This window comes from Natator depressus, chromosome 19, assembly GCF_965152275.1.
Source record: "Natator depressus isolate rNatDep1 chromosome 19, rNatDep2.hap1, whole genome shotgun sequence".
Lineage (NCBI taxonomy): Eukaryota > Metazoa > Chordata > Testudines > Cheloniidae > Natator > Natator depressus.
Window position 1 is genome coordinate 7,708,664 of NC_134252.1, and position 23,913 is coordinate 7,732,576.

The following is a 23,913-nucleotide window of genomic DNA, read 5'->3' on the forward strand; positions in this document are numbered from 1 at the left end:
CACTAGATCCGTTGCCAGACAAATTGACAGCCGGGGCTTGGAAAGAAAGAGCTGGCCCCCTACAAGGGTCAGGCAGCCCGAGCTGTGAGCTAGCGAGCCAGCTTGGCAGACCCCTAGCAGGGGCAGGAGAGCTCTGAGAAATGGGTCTCCCGGCTCCTAATGCCCTGCGGCTCCCCCACCCGCGCCGGGGTCTCCAGGACGCAGCGGGACCCGAGGCACGGGCAGCCCGGCGAGCAGAGGGTTAAACGGCCCTGGCTTCCCTGCACTTTAGACGTCACGGCTGTCTTGGGGGGGGGGGGGAGCAGTGGTCTATGGTGGTCTTTGTGATGCATTTTCTACTGATAGCAGCAGCTGCTGCACTGAGCCTGCTTTCATCAGCGAGGCACACGCTCGCTCACACACACCCAGGGGCCGGGGCGGCTGAGCTCCCCAGCCGCGCCTCACTCCTCCTGGGCTCTGCAGGGACCTGGGACCCAGCCTCTGTCCTCGCGGCTGCCTCCCCCTGAGCACCGGGCTAGCGAGCGGTGAGTGCCAGGGAAGGAGACAAGGGGTGGGGGGCAGCAAGGCTGGGGTGGGGGGCAGCAAGGCTGGGCTGGGCGCAGAGCCCGCAGGAAGCTGCCCGCTGCGGGCTCCCCGGTCTCCCTATTCAGCAATCCGCTGCCTGCCTCCATGGAGCTCCTCAAGTCTCTTTGCAACGAGGGGGGGGTGTCTCTGTGCTCCCCCACGGCTACCGATGCCAGGCTTGCCGTCTCCCAGCCTGCCCTGTTTGCACTGCTCTGCCCCTGCGCTGGGTGGGAGCTGAAGGTGACTCCATGCCAGGCACGGAGCGGCTGGGGGTGGGTGGGGGAGTCCGTGCTCTTTGCAGGCAAGCTGGGTCCCCCTCCTTCCCCTGCACACAACGGGCCCCTCCAAGGAGGGGGGGGTCTCGCTCTGCAAGCTGGGGGTCAGTGCATCCCCCGCTGCCGGCAGCTGGGCGCTGCATCTCCCTGCTCAGCTCCCCTGCGGTAAATTCTCCTGCAGTAGCAGGCAATGAGAGAGGCGAGCGCGCTGCTGGCCGGCTTGGCACTGAGGCGCAGGCTGAGCGCCCTGGCTTGGGGGCCAGCTTTCCCTCTCCCTCTCTGGCTGTGCTGGGGCCCGAGCGGCTCCTCTGGGGTCCATGGTGGCCTTTGCCACAAGTTCCCAGGAGGGCTGGGAAGGAGGCTGTATGGAGGTACCAGTGGCCTGGCTGCGAGGAGCGTGGCCCCTCACCTGCTCTGGCCAAGGGAGTGCAAGACCCACCAGGGTGCTGCTGTCAAGTAAAGTATGAGCTGCCTGCTTGGGGACAAGGGAACGGGGTGACATGGTGCCCATCCCTGTTACCTTACCTCCTGCTTCTGGCATCTCCCAGAGACCACAGCTCCCAGTGATGCCCCCCCCCACTCCCCCCCAATAGAGCCCTGCGTCCATCTCCCGAAGTGTCAGGAGATGTTTGGTCTGTAGCTGCCTTCTCTTGATCAAAGGGGCTTCTTGTTGGTGAGGGTGACTTCCAGCTGTTGTTGTGATGCCTTCTTCTGGGCCAGTGCCTGGGTCCTGGCTGGTCTGGAGAATAGGACAATGGAGACAGCTTCTGGGAGGGGTGAGAGAATTTCAGGGAATGCAGTGAAATTCATTCCCAGGTTGCCTTCCAAGGAGTGTTTATTAATCTCCTGCAAAACAAGACCTGGGAAGGAGGAGGCCTGCCTGGGGTTAATCTATCTCTGCTCTTGATGGGATCTGGGTGGGGGGACATTGGGCATAGGGGAGGGGATCAGGCCACTCAGAGCTTCCACTTCTCCCGTGGGTTTGGGGCTTGTAGATTCTCCTCTCTGTGCTGTATCTGGTGGGAATGCGCCAGCATTCTGGTACCTAGGTATCCTCCGTGGCTTAGCTTTCTGGCACGATACAGGGGAGTCGGATTCAAATTCAGTGATGCAGGCTTTCAGGCTCAATGCACCACCTACCCTGAGCATCAGCAAGAAAGCAACACAGACCAAAACTACACACAGCTAAGTCAGGGTCCCTAAAGGACAAGAACATAGTCGTGTTTCTGGCCCATCCCAGCACAGGGGTTTCTCCAGACAGAGGTGGTCCACTGAGGGAGCAGTACTCACTGGCCTTGGGACAGGGCGGTCAGTCCAGGGGGAGGATGTGCAGCCCAGCAATGAATGAACATGAAGATTGCCAGGAAAGGAGGGTCTGTCCACATCAGGGTGCTATGATGGAATATTATAGACCAGGGTGGCCAAACTTACGGGCCCTCTGAGCCCTGCTCCTGCTGAAGCCCTGAACCCTGGCAGGTGTGCCCCACAGGGCTGATGCCCCAAGACTGGCAGAAGCCCCTACCACACCACCCTGCTGCAAGGCAGAGATCCTGAGCTCCCTCCCCCACCAGCCTGGTAGGTGAAGAATGGGAGGGCGTGTGAGGCTCCGCAAGCCCAACTTTAATGGTAAAATAGCCACAGTTTGGCCACCCCTGTTATAGACAAAGCCCTGGGCTGTTGCCACCTCTCACCTGGGCAGAGGCTGGTCCTAGGTGAGGCAGTGTTGGATGGAGCAGGGGGTGGCAGCATTAGGGATTCCAGAAGCAGTTCCCAGAACTCCAGTTAGGGTGAGCTATGGCTGCAGCTCTGCTCTAGAGAAGTGGGGTAAGCCCAGTAGACTCCAGGCCCCTGTTGCTTGCAGGGATCCACCTGAGTGCCTCCATTTCCCCTAGCAGATCTGGAGGGAGTGGGACTGACCAGGGATGGGCTGGAGAGGGAAGGAGGTCAGCTGAGTTCCAAGTAGCCTATCTGGGAATTGCTTCCAATCTGATGTGTAATGGGCTTACACATTGTCTGCAAGGGGGTCGCTCACATGCTGCCCTCCTGGCTCGTCTTGGGCTCCTCTGCTGAGCTTGCTCCTTTGCACTTTGCAGGGTCACACACTCTTCACAGGTACAGCTGGGATGCCCTGCCCCATTCCCTGGAGCTCAAAGGGGCACAGAGGGAGAGGAGGACTGGGGGGCACCACCAGCAGCTCCCAGGGTGCTCTTGAAAAACTGAAATCCTTTGCATCTGCTCTTCTGTCATCTCTGCGCTCCCTAGGTCCTGGAGCATTGCGGGGCGAGGGTGTGGGGGGAGGAAGACTCGGCGTGGCTGGATAAAACATCTCCAAACTCAGTTTGGCTCCCACTGCTTCCCTTTGAAGGGGAATCATACCCCAAATGCCTCCATCTTCAGGATCTTACTCAGAACAGCCCCTTGGGGAATAGGCGATAGGTCTTCCCCACTCACCCCCACAGCCATAGCCTTCCCTAAGCTGGGCAGTTCCCCTCCCCCATATTTGTATGCAGCTCCTGTCAGACACATTCAGTGCGCTGAAGGGAGCAGGAAGGGAAAGCAAGTCTCTGCTGAGCAGGTGTTTACTGGGCAGCGTTAACGCCGGCTGCATCTAGCCTCGACTGTACTCGATGGAGTCTGGACACCTCCGGTTCGTGCAATAGCTGTCCACCATCATAGTACCCTTGACCTGATCCCCATGCGGTCCCTCCTAGATCCTGGCCACTTTCCGATGCCTGCAGTTCAACGGTTCCTGTCCCATCCCTGCTTTGACCCGATGAGACGTGTTAGCAGGTCAGCTCCGTGACGCTTCCACTGGAAATTCCCATGCTGCAGTCTGGGGCTGCCAGCCTAGCCCCTTTCACCAGCACTGAATTCACCTGCTCGGCCTTCCGGTCGTACGGCTCTGATCTGCCCAACTCCGCTGGGGCTGCACTGGCCTGCTCTGACCCCCACCGCCGGTGCCCCTCCGTGAGTCTGTCTCCACTCCGCTTTGTCCATTGTGTGCTGCACCCAGACACCGTTGAACCAGTCCGCTTCTTGCCCTATAATTGAGCCCATCGGCTTGGGCCTGCGTTGATTCGCTCCCTGGAAAGCCCTGTGGAGACAAGCCGCAGCGCGGTTACTGAAGGGCAGGTCCGTGCATCTCCTCATCCCTTTAAACCTCCTTGCCTGTCCCTCGGGCGCAAATCAGCGTTAAATATGCATGCGGGGATTTAAAACGTTTCACCTCAGAGACAATACACTCAGTTCCTGGGGCCTGCTCCACGTGAGGCTGGAGCGGGTCGTAGAATGGATGCTGAAAACCCGAGCCGCCTCCCATCGCCCCTTCATGCCACGCGAGTGTCTCGACGGGGCGAAACCAGCAGCACCACTTCCTCGCCGCTGGATCCAAAGGCCGGGCGTGGGACGGCTGCTGGAGTGAAGCACCTGGCCAGGAAGAGCTGGGGGGAGCTGTACACGATGTGTTTGGAAACTCCGCCAGAACAGGAGTGCATGCTCCCAGCTCAGCTGCCCCACTCGCCCCTTGGAGAGCATCCCCTGCATCCCACTGCCCTCTTCCTTCCCCATCCCCTGGTTCTGCAGCTTTCTCCCCTTTTGCCTCCCCACTGCCTTACTGCCTCCCCACTGCCTTACTCCCTCCCCTCCCCCACTTTCCTTCTCTCGCATCACCCCCCATCTGCTCTCCCCTCCCCGTCCCCCCTCCACTTTGTTCTTCCTCTGGGGAGTTCCGCTCCTGCATCCTCAGTCTGCAGCGAGCCCTCTCCAAGCAAGGCGCCTGGGTGCGGTTTCTTGTGCCGACCACCCCCCGTCCCGAGGGCATCTCTGCCGTGTTCTTTCTTCGCTAACACAGGCCCCAAGAGGCGCCCAGTAGAAAGATGAGCTCAGTGCAAAGGGGAATGAGGAGCCACGTGAACCCCATACATGTTGTACCTTTCTGTAGACGGAAGGTACATCAGAGGCTCTCCCTGCAGAGAGAACAGAGAAGGGCACCGGGTGGTACAGCAGGGCCCCCACCAGCCCAGAAGGTAGGTTTTCAGTTCATCATGCTGGTGATCAGCCGGCAGTGCAAACCGTGGGACACTCGTGAGATCTAGATCATGGGCTCTGAAAATAAGTTACAAAATAAGGCAGTTCTGTAGCTAATTACCAAGGCCTGGTGCTTGTGTTACTTACCTTTCCCCTGAGGGCCTCAAAGTGCTTAGCAAGGATGAATTAATTACACCTCCCAGCAGTCTTGTGAGATGCACCCCTCAGTAAGTATTTTCATACCCATTTTACAGCTGAGGAAATGGAGGTACAGAGAAATTAAGTGACGGGGCTCAGATCACACAGCAAGTCAGTGGCAAAGCCAGGAACATAACCCAGGAGTCCTAGCTCCCAACTCTGATTCTGAGAAGTGTTCCCCACACATGGCAAAGCCTCAGCTCAACCGCTGAAGTAAATTAAGCAGTGATTTCAGAGGCAGGGAGTTGTAAAAAGATTTAGCCCAATGCACTTTTCCTTCCACAGTGTCCTCCGCACACTGTGTGCCTGACCTAGCAATTCACTCCCATCCCTGTATTATATCCCCGAGCAGGGAGCAGCACCTACGGGGCAGAGCAGAGCAGACCTGTTCAGCTGACAGCCGCGTGCCACAGGCCCCGAGAACCCTCCCTCTTTGGGGGTCTCATTCTCCTCTCCGAGAGGCAGAGACACCCCCCACCACTACCATCAGAGACACTCCTACCACCCATAAGCAGGAGCAGGACCTGCCTTACCTGGCATCCAGGCCAAAGAGAGGGCTGACCCCTCCTGCCCCTCCCAGGCACCCAGCTCCATAAACAGCTCCATCCCCTCCATAGGTCACTCCTTCCTCCTGGTTTCTGCTCTGTCATCTGCAGCTGGAGCCTCCGCTCCCCTGCCGTGCCCAGAACCTAGCACTGGCTGCTGCCCTGCTTCAAAAGGAGATGGCCAGCCAGGAGGATTCTGGGATGTAGTAGAGACCCAAAGGCAGACAACAGAGCAGAAGCATAGACAGCCTTTGAAGATAACCGGGGACGGATGGTGGGAGGGCGCAGAGCAGCTTCGCACAGCCCTATCTGCGCTCTCCTGCCTACTTGCCCTATTCTGCGGCCGTCCCCGGGCACTTGGCATCTGGAATGGAAGCTGGTGCTCCAGCACGGCTGACCTTTCCCCACGAACTTTGCTCAGGCAGACCCCAGCTTCTCCGCTACCCTTGCTGAGGTCGGTTGCCTGAGCTTGCAAACCTCCGCTGGAAAAGACATGGGGTTTTGGTGCTTGAGGATCAAATATTGGGGTGAATCTTCCCTCCCTGCCTTCCTAGCTTTATCTCCTTCAGTTCCCACCTCAGACATTTTGGAGGCGGCCTGACAGAACTCTCAGAAGAGACAATGAATCCACTAAACCCCCTCAGGCAGCAGTGGACTCCACCATGGCAGGCTGAGCCAAGCCAGAGGGGACTGTATACAGGCTCTGGAGAGTGAGCCCCACGTTCCTTCCAGAGCCTTGCGGGAATCGGGAGAGACTGACTGGGCCTAAAATCATTCAAGGGCGAGTCATTGCTCTGCGGTGTTGAAGGGCCGTTAAACGAGATCATTCTTCCCCCTCACCTTTGCCTTTTAAACTGTAATTTATACATCGGGGATCTTGCTAGAGCCTGGATTCCTGCAGCACCCCTCTGCATATGTAAAAGCCAGTGAGTGGGACGTAGACACATGGGCGCAGATTGTCAGAAGTATTTAGGATCCTAACTTCCACCAGTTCAGAGCCTAAATCCCTTTGAGTCTAGGCTCTGGTTTCTGGTGGCCTTCGATCAAAGAACGGCAACCAAGCAACGTCCTGAGGAGAGAGCAGAGCCCGCTAGAAGCTGAAGAGACATTTCAGTGGTAAAGGGGGAAAACATTTTTGCTGCTGTTTCATCTCTTCGCGCTGCCCTAGCATTGCATGCAGCAGAGCCATAGAAACAGGCCCGCTGAGAAAAATTTGGGGGCCGACGTATCACCCCCTCCCATTTCACCTCAGTTACAGACATTTTGGGGGGGCAACTGAGCTTGAGGCCTCAGTCCAATTGTCCCCCCCTTATCCTCCCCTCCCCTCAGCCCTGCACAGAATAAGAACTGCCAGAGTATCACCAAGCTATTCCTATTCACTGCACCTTCCTTCCCAACACCCTTCAAATGATTGGCACCTAGCTGCTCTGCGGAGGGACACACTCAAGCCCAAAGGCTGCCAGGAGGGAAACGAGTAAACCAAAGCAGCATTGCACAGGTCAGAGGACTAGGAAAAAGTGCTGAGAACAACTTTAGCTTTTAAGGCCAGAAGGGACCACTCTGGTCATGTAGCCTGACTGCCAATAAACAATAGATGGTTTGCATGGATTGGGGTTTCCAAGAAATCCACCCATTCCAAGAACGCTCCTTGCCTCTCTTATGGGGAGAGGGATACTGCAGACATTTGGTTCCATGGATGCTTGTTTGAACCTTTAAAGGGATTTGCTTCAGCTGCATTTGCTCCCCTTTTTCAGGCAGACATCTGAGCAATTTTACTGGCAAAAGTGGTCCATGGAAAGGGCATTTCAAAGCCGTGTGCACAAGTACCTGCAGACACCAGATTTTAAATTTGCACATTCACATATACACTACAGAACCATTCACCCGCTGATCCAATCAGAGCAGAGAAACAATCCCATGCGACCTTTCTTACCAATCTCAGCGAAGCTGGAATTTGGACTGTTCTGTATTTGGTCCAGAAAGCAAACCCGCTGAAGAGGCTTTAATGGAATCAGCTGGAGGGAATTGCCATCAGATGGTGGATAAAAGAGGCTGAATATGGCTTATAAATTATTCCTTGCTTGTTATTTATTCAACTCTGGTTTCTGCCACATAAAACCCATTAAAAGCTGGACATGTTGGGATGGGAAGAGAGAGAAAAGGGCTGCACCCAAAGCACCTGGCATAAAATAGGTAAAAGCTTGGCGGGCCCAAGTGCTCTCAGTGAGGCAGAGGACAGGTTGGCTTTGTAAGAACGGAGTTAGCCCTGCCCCTTCCAACAATTGCTCAGGCCTTAATCAGCAGCCCAGCCCTGCGCCTACAGTTCCCACACTGCAAGCGACCAGAGCCGCGCAGAGAGATTCCAGATGGGGAATTCATCTCCGTGTCAGCAGGGCACTAAAATCTCCTGGAGCAGGCGGGGTTGGGGATTCTTTCTGGGCTTCTGGCTTATTTAATGAAGCGGTTTGGGGTTTTTATATATTTTTTAAACAGAGAAATAAGAAATAATCCATATGTAAAAAAAAAAACCTCGGCAGAGAAGGCACTAGTCCCATCACACCCCTACCCACGCTCCAAAGCCATCCAGCGGGCCGTGTGCAGACACCACAAACCTCCTTGGAACCAAGCTGTCCGGCTCTCTAGTTTCGCTAAGCCTGGATTTACCCTCAGGGCTTCTTCTATCACTTTATGGGATAAAACGCGCTGGTTCTGCAGGAGCTGAGTCCTTGTCCCTTGCTCAGGGACTGAAGAAACAAGCAGGCAATACCCTTCCCACCCCCGTAGCTTCAAACAGAGCGCTTAGGGCCCGGCCCCGGGCAGGGACAGAACATGCCGCAGCAGCTGCTGCATTACGGTTTATTCAGGAGTGTCAGATAGTTTATGGGGCCTGTGGATGTATTGATGTAACAAACAACAAAAAAAACAGGGCCCCTTGGCGATTTAAGGTTCCCATTAATTTAGTGCTTCTGAATATCAGCACTGGCTTCTAATTTGACAAAGAGATGGCTGTTCTTTTTCAGGTTATTTTAATTCCGTAGTGAGCCCCAGATAGAAAAACACCACGTCTGGGGTGGTAAGTTAGTTTGTCATGGCAACCTGAGGCAGAGGCTCACAGAACTTAATTGCTGTGCAAGGATGGACAAAAAAGGACCCTAAATGGAGGAACTAGATGGCGCTCAGGGGATCTGAGGGGGACATGGAAACTTCCCCCATGTGGCTAGTTCAAATCCAACCCAATTCCGCAGGAAGTGAAAGTTATCACCACATATTGTGGTAGCACCTACAGGGATAAGGCCTCATCGCGCTAGGTGCTGTACATGCAGATAACAGAAATACAGCCCTTACCGCAAAGTGCTGGCAATCGAAGATGAGAGACAACAGGTGGATCCAACAAGCAGACAAGGGGTAGCGCAACAGCCATTTGGTGACATCTGTCTACCTGTGTATACCATGCTCCTCCCTACAGCATCCGGGTGTGCGGTGCAAATCAACATTTGCATGCACGAATGTCCTCCACCTGGTCTAGATTCCTCCCTGTTCCAGGAGCACCTGGAAAAGCTTTGAAATGGTATTTAGCACCTCTGCGGGAGGTGTTGCCTGGAAGCCTTGGTCACAGCAGCCAGCATTGCACTTCACTGGGAGAGCTGAGATCTGTGGTCATCTCTCACCTCCTCCAAGGGAGTTCCCACAGCTTCAGACCTGCTCACAAGACAGACATGTCCCCATCGCTCATGTGCTCAATGCCTGGGGTCTGCAGCTTTATAGTGGCTGTGAAATGAAGCTGTCAAGGGAGGATGTGGTCTCTGAGTGAAAGATGTTATGTTAGGTAGGGAGGGCTGATACCACAGAGTGGCCTTCATGAGAAAAGCCAGGATTGTGAATATGCCCCTCTGCATGAGGAGACTGCAGAGCAAGGGAAGCGCAGGGGTGGTGGGCTCTTGGATCCAGATTGTTCAAAGTATTTGGGTGCCTAACTCCCAGTAGAACTGGGCACCTAAATGCTTTTAGAAAAGGAGTACTTGTGGCACCTTAGAGACTAACAAATTTATTTGAGCATAAGCTTTTGTGAGCTTTTTGCAGATACAGACTAACATGGCTGCTACTCTGAAACCTGTCTAAATGCTTTTGAGACGCTGGGCCTTGGTGACCAGCAGTGCTGAAAGATGGACCAGCTGGCGTTGCTTTGTGGTCAGTGTGGCCATTTCTGATGGATCACTGTGGCCAGCTCGTCACCTGCTTTCCCATTAGCCCCTGCTACATCTCTGAGGCTGGTCATGTCTCGGAGGCAAGATGGTTAGGATCCGTGGTAATAACTACAAAGAGCTTTGGATCGGGAAGCTCCTCAGTCGAATTTGCTCATCATCCAGTTGGCTGCCCAGAAATCTGCTGCAGAGAATCTCTTCCCTAGGATGACAGCACAGGAAACATTCACTGAGCGCTCCCAGGACATGCGATTACCATAACACGGCTGGGACGCACGGTGGGAAGAATCAACCACGGAGGGCTGACCCGATCAGCGGAAAAAACGACCAGTTCACGTTAGGACGTAAAATAATAGGAAGTCAGTGCCTGAACCGGGAGAAAAAACAAAGTCATGCACACCCAGATCCAACCATCCAGACACCCATCAACGCCAGGGGGCTACTTAGCCGCCATCGAGATTGGAGTCCCATCAGTCCCTGTTTGGAAAAGACTGGCCCCATCTCTTGGCTGCCCTACCCATGTGTTGGAAGGTGTGGGGGCATTACCAGAAGATGCAGAGCCCCACCTCAGGTTGTGGGGACGACCCTAGAGTAGACAGAGAGGCTGCTGGAGGGGTGTCATAAGCATGCACAACTGGGGGAGTCCATACCCAGGAAAGATGGGGTTCTGGCATGTGTTGCTTGGCAGAGAGATTCACACACCTGTAAGCCAGCCCTGAGGACATGCTCCCTAGGTATTTGGGGGTATACTGGTGTCTGGCGGGAGCTAGAGGGATGCAGCTATTTGGCTGGCAATTCAGAGCACAGTAATTAAAGCAACTTCCTCACTCATGCACTTTTAAGTGCCCCTGGAACTGCAACTCAAGGAGATGCAAGAAAGGGAGAGAATGGAAAAGAGAGGAAGAAAGGATGACGAGACTGGCAGCGATGGAGGACCTCCACCCACCCATCACGGTTTTATAAGGCACCCCTCACCCTGGCATCTGGTTTGCAGTCTCAAAGTTGAAGTATGAATACTGTGTCACTGGCACGACTGGAAGTTACCCGGGTTAGAAATGGTTAGTTGGCGGGGAGTGCAAAGAGCATCATTTGTTTCCAACCGCCCGGTACATCCTGCAGACGTCAGGAAAGAGCGGGGCTGTTTTTCTAGCTTCCCTTGCAGCCCTTTTGAAACGGAGACCTCACACTTTTTCTTGCGCTTGTGGTTTGTTTACATGGTATCTGCCATTCAGAAAGCAAAAGCAGAAGGCCGGCTAAAGACTTTCCTGAGTCGAGACTACTGGCTGGTTGGAGGGTGGTTCGTTAAGCACCGTTCTCAGCAAGTGACCTGATCCGAATCAGACAGGATATGACTGCTGCAGTTCAGGCCGGTTCTTAGTCCTAACGGAACAGGGTGTGGGGAACGTTTGGAACCAAGTACCATGGAGGGTTGCAAAGAAATTAAGTGCTTTGCAATGACTAAAAGTCACCCTCCAAAGTCTCTCCCCTCAGGTATTCCTCCTTGCAAGAAAAGACAGGGACAGAGAGCACCAGCCTTCTCAAAGTTGGGTGCCGTAACTTAGATCTACCTGACCCCCTTTGCATAGAACTCATCCACAGAGCTCCTGCCCTGGCCACATTTAAATCCCTCTTAAAGACCCACTTTGGCTGTGCTGCTTATGGTGAATCAAACTGACCGGTATAAACATTGCCTGTTGTTGTTCCCCTTTCTCTAACCATGGTCTAACTTGTCTGTCCTCGAAGCAGGGACTGTCCTCCTTTAGTGTTTGAAAAGCACCTACCCTACTGCAGGCACCCCCATAAACAAACAACGAGAGGCACCAAAATCTATATTCAAGTACCTGAATCAGTGGCCTGATTCTCAGCAGCGCAGGACATTGGCAGCTCCCACTGGTGCTCAACACCTCTGAAAATCAAATTATCTACGTGTCTAAACACAGGTGGAGGTGTCTAACTTAAGGGGCCCAGCTGTGAAAATGCTGGCCTGGATTTTTACTCCCCATCCACTCTGCTTCTCCACTTAATTCCTTCATTTCTCCTGTTGCGTGTCTGTGTCCTGGGCTGTCTTCACATGTGGAAGAGGTCCCTTTCCACTTGGGTATGGGCAGTTTGTTCGGGTAACTGACCGTGGTTATGGTATGGGCGGTACCCAAGTTGATAATCATGGTGATGGAAGTGTTGGCAGTCGTGGTGGTGGGAACTGGGTGGCGCTATTGTCTCTGATGGGGCGGTGTCAGCACGGAGGATGAGAGTGGTTGAGGTGCCCAGGAGGAAGGTTATGCTGGTTTGGGAGCAGTGGCAATCTGGCTATTGGGGCAGCTGGTGCCCTTGCCCCATTCGCAAAGATGAGGAAACAGAATCAGAGTCAATTCGATTTAACCTCATTCAAGGTCACCCTCACGGCTGTTTGTTTCACAGAATTGCTCTTCCAGATGGTGGAGGGCAGCTGCTCCAGACCGCCTACGGCCCAGTGCCCTCAATTGGGAATGCTGCCCCCCTTCAGCCCAAAGCCCTGGCGGGTACAGTGCAGATGCCCACGTCCCGTTAGGGGGCTCCAAAGCAGCTGTCACAGGGGTTCCTTCGCCTGGCCTGCCAGCCACAACAGTGCACAAAAACGGCACTTTCCAAACTGCCCTGAATTAACAAGCATCTATGCGGAGCTGCCACCTTGCCAGCGATTTGTTATTTATTTAATTAGCTTATGGAGCACCCTGTCACCACGGCAGCGAGGTGCTCATTAAGGCATTCAAAAGTGCGGCTTGCAGTCGAACCGCCCGTCACGGGGAGCTGGTCTTGGCAGAGCTAATCCCGGGGTCGAGGAGACTCACGAGGCTGGAAGCGGTGGCAGCCGTGCCAGAGTGGCTGATTATTTGGCAGGCGCGAATACCTGTGTGAAGGCTGACGGCGCGGGTAGCAACGGTACCGACGGTGCTGCAGTTGAGACGGTGGCAATGGATACGGAGCTGGACTCCACAGGGCTCCCAGAAACCTGTTCCTGGCAGAACAGGAAAGAAGCCATGGGCTGCTGAGAACAAAAACGGGGCTAGAGTGATAACCTGGGAACAAGTGTCTCCATTCACATACAGTGCCACTCCGCTGCTCCCCCCGCCGCACTGTGTAATGCCACTCGGAAGGCAAATGACTAAGGGAAATCAGCCTGCCTGAGATAACTTGGCATGGAGAGGGGCCAGACAAATGGCTGGGATGGCATTTGCCTGGGCTCTCTTGTGCTTTGGAGTGGGAAGGTGCCAGGATGCACTGCAGTTCTGCCATCCTTCTGCCCAGGCGAAGGGCAAAGATCTGTCCCAGAGGGGATTATTCAACACTTGGCATTAGAGACAAGCACGGAGATGTAGCATGGGTGACCCCTTGTATTTCAGAATGGTACCCATGGGGCTCTGGCATTTGGAAACATCTGTCTCACCTTGGATCTACTACAGCATAACCTAACATCGCGGGCCAGCTCCTCAGCTAGTGTAAACTGGCTTATCAACCGTGGAGCTACACCGATTTACACCAGTTGAGGATCTGGCCCTGGGGTGTTACAGCAGCATCTGGGAACATGCAGAGATGAGGGATGGCTGCATCAGATTTGGTATCTTACTGCAGGGAGAGACGAGAACTACCTCTACATGGCAGTGTCTAGGAGAATGAAAAATTTGCCTCACCTTAAAGATTTTGTCAAAACCTCATTTAATTCTCCAGCAACACTACATTCCCAGAAGGGACAAAAGTAATTTAGTCCTAAAGGAAACCAGGTTTTATTTTGCGAGAGCTGTTTGAATAAGGAGTCAGACCCTTGTAGCCTTTACTGTAAATAAGGCCAAATCCCTTTGCACTGTGTTCTATTACAATTCCGGCCTGGCATCTCTATTGGCATAGTGTAACATCACCTCTTACCCAGGTGAGAATAGGGTCCTTGTGAGAAGCTGAGAGCTCCCTTCTTGTCCTGGAGAACACTGCAGCCATCTGAGAGTTTCAGTGAGGTTGGCTCTCTGGCAGGGTAGCAGCTGCCTTGCATTCGCGCAGAGCCCCTCCCAGAATGTGTTTCTCGAACACATGAGAGGGATCATTCGCCATGGCGACCTGGGTGCAAATTGCATCATCAACCCTAGGCCCTTTCCCTTTCGGATCTTCCCCCGCGTTAATTAAACCCGAGCAGTCGGCCTGTTACATGCAAAATCTAGCTTTCAATAATGGGTGTGGCCCAAAGAGAGAAAAAAAACACAAAACCCTAACCCAGGGCTGATGCTTCCTCCGCCTCTTACCCACGAGTGAAAGAACGAATGAGAAAGCAACTCCGGGGGAGGTATAAGGGGAGGGCTTTGGTCTGCCCTCAGCTACACCAATCCGCAGGAACACCACTGAAGTCAATGGGTTCACACCAGTGCCTCAGAGCAGAATTTGACTCAGAGGACCAGGCCCCACCCTGTGGTCTTTTGCTGAGCAAACCAGGTGTTGGCTTGCAGGGAAGTTCCTCCTCTCCCCACCCCGGGGATGATTTTTTTCTTACCTACTGCTTGGTGCAATCTGTTCCATTGGGACTGTGGGCCCCAGTGACAAGCCTGGCCTGCAGGGATGATGTATCAAGGTCAGGGATGGAAGCAAGGGGTGAGGATGCGGCTGGATTTCACCCCCACAAAACCCAGTGGTGGAATTTTAACCAGTGCCCCCACCAGCACATCACTGATCCCCATCCCCATCTACATCAAGCAACTAGCAGGTTGGTGATTATGCAGAGGGATCGCCACTGACACAGGACCTAATGCTGCTCCCATTAAAGTCAATGGAGCAGCTATGGGAGACCCCCCAGGAGAAGCCATGGTTTTCTGTCTCCGCCAGTTGTCTCTTGTCTTGTACGTAGGCTGTAAGTTCTTTGGGGGAGGGAATGTCTTTGTGTTCTGTGTCTGTACCGTGCCTCGCACAAGGGGGGGGCTTGGCCCATGACTAAGGCTCTTGATTGCTACTGCAATATAAATTAATAGTAATTATAATAATCTGGTGACCTTACCCTGGTTGTTGCTTGGGCTGTATTCTGAAGCCAACTCCAATGTCAGATTCTTCATTGGTTTCCTCATTACCAAATGCCATTTTCCAGGGGACACACCGGTCCTACGTAACAGCCATGCTCACTGGAAACATGCATCTTTAAAATAGCAAAGAATAACAATCCCATTAGCATAGCATAGCAAAGAATAACAATCCCGTGTACTAACTGTGGCTCGAGCGTCCGCTGTCAATCTCTGGATGACGAGAGATTCTCCCCTCTGGGTCTGATGACTTGTGGGGACTGCTGGTGATGAAAAACTCACCTAACAGAGGCATAAATCACAGAAAACCAATGACTTGGAGACGTGTTTGGAAATTTAGTTCCATGTCACTGGAAATAAACAGTCTCACACAGTCCAGTTACAGTCAGTTTTCTAGTAAATGATAGAGGGGAAGGACAGTCCAGTGGTTCAAGCACTAGCTTAGGACCTGGGCTCAGGCCCCTGCTCTGCCACAAACATCCGGTGTGACCTTGGCTAGTCACTTAGCCTCTTGGAACCTTAGTTCCCCATCTGTCCCATGGGATACTGGTACTTCCCTAACTCACAGGGGTGCTGGGAAGAGCTCAGATAATATGGTGTCAGGGACCATATAAGAACCTAAGGCTACGTCTACACTGCACACCACTTGCGGCAGTACGTAGCTACCCCCCGCAGGGAAAAGCAGGCTGATTTCACGCTGTGGTGCGTAGCTACACGCGTCAGTGAACGGCTCTGGCGGGGGACGGCAGTGGAGAAAGGCTCAGCAGTGGGGAGCTACCGGAGTCCTTCCCTGTGGCGGGGAAAGGCTCTGGCAGCAGAGTGAGAGCAGGATGCCACGCTGTTTAAAATGGCAGTGTAGACCGGGCACTGCTTGGGTGTGTAGGTTACACTCCCACAGGACTCAGGTGTGTCCTAACGCGACTCATCGACGCAATGCCTCACCATCCACATTGCTATTTATACCTGTGCTCCGGGGCACGCAGTGTAAGCACCCGACACGCCACAGAAGGGACCCTGCGGTGGAGCCAAACCTTAAGATCGATACTGGGCCAAATTCGTCCCGGCATCGCTGTATCAATATCAGTGGAGTTACACCAGGGACAAATTGGGCCCAATGTAGTGATTTTTTTTTTTTTTTTTGGTATTCTTATTTTGTAAAGAAATGAAAAACCCCATAAAAATAAAACTCACCCTTCACTGGTTGATTTTTGGGTGGAGGGAGGGCATTTTGCACCTGGGTCAGTGGCAAATGACAGCATGCTGGAGAGGGCGTTTTGTTAAAGACTAGTAGCCTATGGCAGCCCGCTGGGGAATTCAGGCTGTCCTGGGATATAGAACACAGGAAATGAGCAATCAAATATTAACTGCGGGGGTATCCGGGGAGCTGGTGGTGGAAATAGCCGTAGTTTGGTTCAAGGCTGACATACCAGAGCCAGGGGAGTGTCACGGAGTCACCGGAGCGATGCTCTGGAACTACTCCATATGAGGCCAGCCAGGACTCTGCGGGAGCCTCCTCTCTCTGAGCAGACTGTCTCCCGGGCAAAAAGCTTACACAGCTTCCACTTTCCTGGGTCTGACCTCGGAGCATTCAGCAGCCCCTTCCACACCGTGTGCTTCCCACAGTGAGACCGCCCAGGCGGGGCTCCTGGGGAAGCCAGAGGGCCCTGCACCCCAACTCCGCAGTCAGACATGACTCTCAGCCAGCCGGTAAAACAGAAGGTTTATTAGTCGGCAGGAACACAGCGTAGAACAGAACGTTAGCATAGAAATCAGTGACTTTCAGCCAAGTCCATCTTGGGGGGAGGGCAGCCAGGGCTCTGGCCCTCCCCCTGCACCCCAAGCCAGCCGAGACTGACTCCGCTTCATGCTGCCTGGCCCCTGTCCTGCCCATTGCTCCTCCTCCGGCCTTTGTCTCGCTTCCCAGGCCAAGGGTCACCTGGTCGCATCCCCTCCTGGGTCTCAGGTTACGAAGGGGCAGCCATAGCATATGTGCAGGCAGCTGGAGCAGGCCCCGCAAAAATCACACACGCTTATTCCCACCACCTAGATATTGGTGCAACACATAGGGAAACTGAGGCCCACACAGCATTCATGCGAAACGGTAAGACTCACATAGGCTTACATACCACAAAACAAGGGAAAATCCCCACTTCATCACAGGGAGCTTCTTGTGAGGCAAGGAAAATCACAAACAAAATCCCATAGAAAAATAGGTGAAATTCATTCCTGTTGTCCCTCCATTGGCTTCATGTCACCAAGCTTTCCAACGCCCTAGCCAGGCTGAAAGGCGAGCGTCCTGCCTGGAAGGACGTTTGAATAGACACATACCCAATGCTTGCGGGAAAGCAGCGTGGTCTGAGGGGACCAAGCCCATGGGTAGGAAGCAGGTGGTCCCGAGTGCTAATCCTAGCTCTGCAATTTATGCACTGGACGGGCCTGGGCAAGTCACTTCACCTTCCAAGCTCAGTGTAGCCACTTAAGAAATGGGGATCAGCCACCTGTCTCACACAGAGGTGCTGTGAGGATTAGCTAGAACATTTCCGGGAGGTGCTCTGAATGCTATGTGAAGGCTCAGTATTATTAAACAAACACAGGGCTCATTCCTTTCCCGGGGGGCTTCTGCTCAGATGTCAGCTGGAAGAGCTGAAGGAGATGATAGTAAAAAGAATGTATTCCTTCCATGAATGGCTGGCTGGCTTCCAAAAGCCACTGACTGCTGGTGGAAAAACAATTAATAGAGGCAAATACGGTGAACCTTCAAGGCGCAGAGCACAGAGGTGCAGGCTGTCCTCACTCACAGCTGGGAGGAACCAAGTGCCCGTATGGATAACATCAGACAAATTAGAAACTGAGAGCAGGCAATATTGCAGGATGCAGGCCCCAGCTCCTCAAAGGCACTTAACTTCCATTAAAATCAATGAGAGCTAGGCATCTCCATATCTTTGAGGATCTGGGCCTAACACCCAACCTCCGTGCTCTATGGCTCTGGACTGAGCTGTGGTTGCCTTTATTTTGGTATTTAATGCCCCGGTATAGCGAGGGGTAGTCACAGAAAAGGTGATTGCGTACAAACGGTACCTTCTTTCTCAGCTGTGTGTCATCACAGCCAGATCTGCTGACCCTAGTGACAAAACTATGCTTTTAGTGCTTTTTATTCCCGTTCAGCCTGCAGAGGGGGTACAGCTAGAGGAGAGCGAGTTGGATGCAATCCTGGCTCATGCATCATCAAGAAAATTATTAAGCTAGTCCCAGTGGCAGAATGATTATTACTGGTGATGATACACAAGACTGAGAGAACCCAGATCCCAGGGGGAGTTGGCAGGGCTGGCAGCTAAAAAAAGAAACGTCTTTTGAACCTGCAAGCTGAAGAAAGCTGCTAAAGAATTGCTGAGACCAACCCAGAGTCAACAGTGCTGCTCCCATTTCTCAGAGCAGGACTGAACTCTCGGAGCACCTCAGAGGAAGTAGTGACCTTTGTAAAAGAGGAGTGAAGGTCAGAAAGCAATGGGGCTGAATGCAGTGGAAGATGCGGACAGCGACTGGTCTGAATCTGTGCGTCCTGTTCACCTAACATTACTGGGCATTTATTTGATACCTGCATTTTGAGATTTGCACCGGCAAGGTTTGGGCCTGAGAGATGCTAACAATGCCCAAGTCCCATCGATGTCGACAGGAGTTACAACATTCCACATTGGTTCTGATCAGGAAACGTATTCGAACTAGAGTGGGGTGACAGTTTTTGTTGAAACATTTGCTTTTCAGCTCAGCCATTTTTGCAGAACATTTCATTTTGGTCAAAGGTTTCCCGTTTTTCAAAGGGAAACCCGGCACGGAGTGCTTTTCTTTTTATAAAAATGGTCCGTTTCCAGTAAAAAAAGTAAATAAAAGGTTTTCAGTCAAACAGTTTGGTTTCAGAAATTGAACATTTCTCCCAAAACCTGATTTTAAAAAACAAAACGAAAAACCAGGTTCCAAGAGCAAACATTTTCCCCGTTCACAATTTTGGGGTTTTGTCAAAATAATAATAATAATAATAATTTACGGAGAATTAAAAAAAAATGGATTCCCACCACAGATAAATGGCATCGTTTTTACCAGCGCTAAGTAAAAAAGCTGCACTGAATGGTAGTGAGAATTTGTCCTGCAGTATCTGGTGTGCTAGGCGACGTACAAACACAGAACTTTTTTTTTTTTCAATGGATTTTATAAGCAATAAACCAATTTGTAAGAAAGATAGATCTAGTCATCACATTCTGATTCCCTTCGGAAAGAAGCTGCAGCGACTCTCATACATGCTGTATTTCCTCTCCTAATATTAACTATGAAATGTTAACACTTAGCAAAAGGACAACTAGCGGAGAACAGAGAGGGGGGGAAAAGAAAGTAAAAGCAGGAGGAAAGATGGGTGTGGCTTCCAAGCTGCCGTTAATACCACGAAAGCCACACGCTTCACAATGGAGTCCGTGAATTTAAGTGTCTTGGACTTTTCCAAAATGAAAAGAGTAGGAATGCTTAATGTGAGTTGCATTGTCGTAGCAACTAGAGGCTGCATATGAGCTTGAGGTCCCGTCATGGTAGGTGCTGCACAAACGTAATATGAGATAGGCCCTGCCCCCATAAATGTACAATCCAGGGAGACAAAGGGTGGGAGAAAGGAAATACTACGACCTTCATTTTACAGCTGGGGAACTAAGACACTGAGAGGTAAAGGGAGGCTGTGGCAGGGCGAGGAACTGAGGCCAGTGCCTTCACCACAAGTCCACCCAGCCTTCTGCTGTCTGCCTTTGGCATCCAGATTATGGGAGAGGACTTTTTTCCCCCACATGCCCAGAAGGGGGAGTATGGTTCCATTTTGAAAGGATGCTGCTGAAGTTGATGGTCATGGCTTTCGGGCTCAGCACTCATACAGTGACACACAGTTCCTTAAACTGAAGGACTCAACCAGAGCACGTTTGCTCAGAGTGTCACACTCCCCGATGGTTTGCGGCTAGTTGCAGACTGAATCTCTGGAGAGAACTGATGGGTTTATGACAGCTGTTTCTTTATGCCTTAGCATCTCACTGACATCGTGCAAAGAGTATTTCCACCTCAAATTAGACAGTGTTGCTGAAGCATCACTACCCAGCTGTTCGCTCTGGATGGTGGGATGGCAAGGATCTCTAGCTTAGCTCTTCTTTCTCCATCTGTTTGTACTTTTTCCTCTGTGCCACCCAAAATTTCTAAAGAATCTCCAAGACTTCGCTCCCCTCCGAGCTGTGCAAGAATGAAGAATAGGTGGCCCTGTGGCAAAGTGGCTTCCCAGGACTGGGAAGTTTCCTTTAGGAAAAGAGCAGGGCATATTCTTGTTTTTAAGGGGCAAACATAGTGAAATCCATACCCATACCTGTGGAACTCCTTGCCAGAGGACGTTGTGACGGCCAAGACTATAACAGGGTTAAAAAAAGAACTAGATATGTTCATGGAGGATAGTTCCATCAATGGTTATTAGCCAGGATGGGCCGGGATGCAAAACCATGCTCTGAAGTATCCTAGCCTCTGTTTGCCAGAAGCTGGGAATGGGCGACAGGGGATGGATCACTTGAGTATTCCCTGTTCTGTTCATTACCTCTGGGGCACCTGGCATTGGTCACTGTCAAAGACAGGATACTGGGCTGGATGGACCCAGTGTGGCTCTTCTTATGTTCATATTGTGTGGAATCTTCCCTGACAACTTGAAATGGTGCTGAACATAAATACAAGAGAAAACAGAAGTAAAAGGGTATTTTAAATCCTTTACTCAGTGAGCCAAGTTCTGCAATATGTTCATAGTTAGGTTTCAAACCTAAAATTCTGTTCAGTTTGCTATGGTTCATATAATCCTGGGCTGAGTTATGGTTTCAGGAGGGAATCATGTGAGAAGAAGCAGAGTAGCAAAATGTCCTGCCCACAATCCCAACACTAGCCAAATCCCATCCACAATCCCAGTGTGGCTAAAGGTTTCCGCCAAATGATCAATCGTAAATAGGTAAGAGATTAATGGAACCAGTTCACACCTCTTCAAGCTAATGACTCACTCTGTCTGTAGGCTCAGGAAGACAGCCCTGTACTGGGTCATATTCAGAAGAGGAGGTTGTTTTTTTAAGCAACCATCATGCCACCAGCCCTTGGTTGGTGCAGTGCTGGTATGGTCATACCGCCATGAACCAGCTCTGTTCAAAACTCAGCCTTGACACGTTTCCTGTTTCAGGGGATGGCTCTGATGGCATTTCCCACTGAGTGTTTGCGCAGATTCAAACCTAAATCACACAACTGTACTCTGAGCCCATGTGAACCAAAACCAAAGAAAGTTTTGCACCTCTCCTAGCTGACTGGCCCAAGCTTTGGGCTGCTTCGTCGGTGCATGGGAGCATTGCAGTGGTATTTATGGGATGCCTGGTATTTATTTGGTAGACTGGAATGGTAACATCAAGGAGTGTCAAAGAGCATGCATAGTCCATTACTGATAACTGGTCCATTACCATCCACTTCTGTTTGTCTATGTAGCCATTCTTAATGATAATTTATTAATTGCCTAGATACTATGCTGAACTGCTGATGGCCTGTTAACAATATTTTAGAGAGATTACACAGATCCTTTGGAAGCAACTTAATTCTAAATGCAAAGAGGAAAGACCCTTCCTGACCACTGCTCCATTCTAACCTTTAGATAAGGGTCAGACTCAGAGGCAAAAATACTCTTGGTCCCATTGTATATTTAGTGATGGATGCCACAACACTGCAGACCTTCAGCCTGCAACTTTACGAGATGTTGAAGGGGCCTCTCTGCCATTCTCATTGACATACAGGTTTTAGACATCTGCAGAAGGCAGTTCATCCCCAGTACAGAAACCATAACTCATCTCTGCTGAGCGGCAGTAATCGATTGCCATAGCTTGACTTCTCTCTGGGCTAGCGGTAACGAATGCCTCTTCATTTGCATCTTGCAATCAAAATGGCCAACGATAGGAAATTGCATCATGAAATGAGTTCAAATCCCATGCAGCCCTGGGTGAGAAAAGGAAAGTTTGGATTGTAGACACGTCACGGCATGATTAGAAACTCCCTGTTGTCATCTTAAAGGGCCAATTGCTTGGGCATTTACCCCTTGTTGCTCTCGACAGACAGAGGAGCAACAGGCCCCTTATGCGCTCGATATGGGGCTGGGGGAGGATGTCTTAAGGAGAGATTTTAGCTGTTGCCATAGCGATGTGGAGAGCTCAGCGCCAAGATGGAAACCAGGCAGAGATGCAGAGTCTGTACTGCAACTTGATCTCGCACTCAGAATTCCCTCCCCGTCACAAAGATTGGCCACGCTGCCTTGAGGACCAGGAAGGCGCAGGATCCAAGTAGGAGTTAATGGAGGGTGTGATGGGGTTGGTCCCGATGTGATGAGGATGAATCTGGTATCTAAGCCAGCCTGTGAAAGAGACAGAGTCATGGCTAGCTGTCATCAGGTACAGATCCTGGGTTTAATTCCTGAGCAAACACTTACCCCAAGCCACAGGGTCACTGCTTTGATTCACAGGAACATCGTTCTCTGACAGTAACATCATGTTTGGAGACACATCCAAGGAGGTGGTCTGAACTGGGGGAGCCAGAGTACAAATGAATGAAGTGTCCAATGAGGTCACTCCCTGGGCAAACCCCCATGATGTGGCCTGCAGAGGCAGAATTTTAACTGGCGTTACCCTAATAGCTTCCTCCATATGACCCACTCCAGGCAGTTTTTCCTGAGACCTTTGTGTAGGCTTTCGCTGAGCTCCTTGGTAGCTCTCCCTGGATGAATGGGCAAGGCCTGGGCTCAGGTAGTCACTCCCTGGGTTCCAACAAGGACACCTGGCCCTCACTATCAGCAGGTTTATAGGGAACTGCTTAACTCATGAAGATGGTTGAAATTTGGAAGCCTCCAGTGATGTTCCGTCCCTCTCCTTCTCACTGCAGATTTCTGCCAGCCGATGAAGTGATTTATGAGCAATACACAGCCCCGGTTCCTGCCATAGAGGTCACTGAAGCATCAGAAATCAAGGTAAAGACCATCATCTCTTGTTGTTCCGAGCAGACCCAACTGGGAGGCCAGCAATGGAGGAGGTTACAACCTTAGAGAGGAGGTTGCGATGTTTACTAGTGGGAGCTCACAGACAGTCTAGGCCCAGCCCCTCTCAGCAGGATGTAAGAGCATCAGTTTAAGTCTAATTCCCCGAGCAGGCACTGGATGGGCATGGGGCTAGCACTTCAATTTCAACAGGAGGCACTGTACCGAGTGGGTGAAAAGGGGAATAGCCAGCTACCCTAGCTATAGCAGGAGTCACTGAAGGAAGTTACGCAGGAGGACAGCTTCCAGCCCTGACTCCTGCCAGCATCAGCCAGATAGTTAATGGCAGAGGAGCTCTGTTAGCCGGGGTCCTGGTGCCCCCCGCCCCCCCGATGGAGTCATTTTTACAGGCACAGAGTATACTCACCCAGGCTGTCCTAGGCCTCTGCTCAATGTCTGTTACCAAGTTAGCCCTAGCAACTAGGGCCTTTGTACCCTGGAGTTGGGCTCCTTGACCCCTGGAGTTGATACTGCCCCTGCCCTAGCCATCCTCTGGGGGACAATCAGTGATAGCAATAGACTGGAGGAGAAGATTGAGAGACCCCTGGCTGTGAGGGGGCTAGTGTATCTTAAAATTGCAATTGAGAGAAGATGAGGGGTCCTTGATGGGCTGCAGCAAGCGGACAGTGCGTTAGGAGAGCAGCAGATGGAGGTTTCAGGTCACAGCGTTCCACTCCAGCACAAGGATTCTTACGCTGTGTTTCTGGACTGCAAAGCAAACCTGTGCTGGACTCACAGCAGGGACCCCAGCACCGAGCTCTGGTGCCCCTCGATGGCAGGTCAGACTGGGTGGAAGCATCATGGTCGTTCATGAAGGTGGTGGAGTCTCATGGTGGGACAGACAAGGAGCAAGACTGCCCAGGGGGTAGGGGCACTGGACGGGGAGTCGGGAAATGCGGCTTCCATTCCTGCTCTGCCACTGACTCACTGTGCAATGCTGGGCAAGTCACTTCACCGCTCAGG

At 52.1% G+C, this 23,913-nt stretch overlaps 1 protein-coding gene and 1 long non-coding RNA gene across 5 annotated transcripts in view; one reads left to right on the top strand and one right to left on the bottom strand.

Annotated features, from left to right (window-relative positions):
- Window positions 1-302: 302 nt before the first annotated feature.
- The window catches only part of LOC141974472 (CYFIP-related Rac1 interactor A-like), a 36,940-nt gene continuing 13,329 nt past the window's right edge, over window positions 303-23,913 (top strand). For all 4 annotated transcript variants that reach the window (XM_074934218.1, XM_074934219.1, XM_074934220.1 and 1 more), the window contains exons 1-2: window positions 303-524; window positions 22,800-22,884. The gene's annotated coding sequence lies outside the window, so the exon portion shown is untranslated. The remainder of the gene's footprint in view (window positions 525-22,799; window positions 22,885-23,913) is intronic.
- Window positions 13,679-17,080, bottom strand: LOC141974473 (uncharacterized). The gene is made up of 3 exons (XR_012635750.1): window positions 16,967-17,080; window positions 14,822-14,956; window positions 13,679-13,896 (listed from the first exon to the last, which is right to left on the bottom strand). It is a non-coding gene; the product is annotated as an uncharacterized LOC141974473 (long non-coding RNA).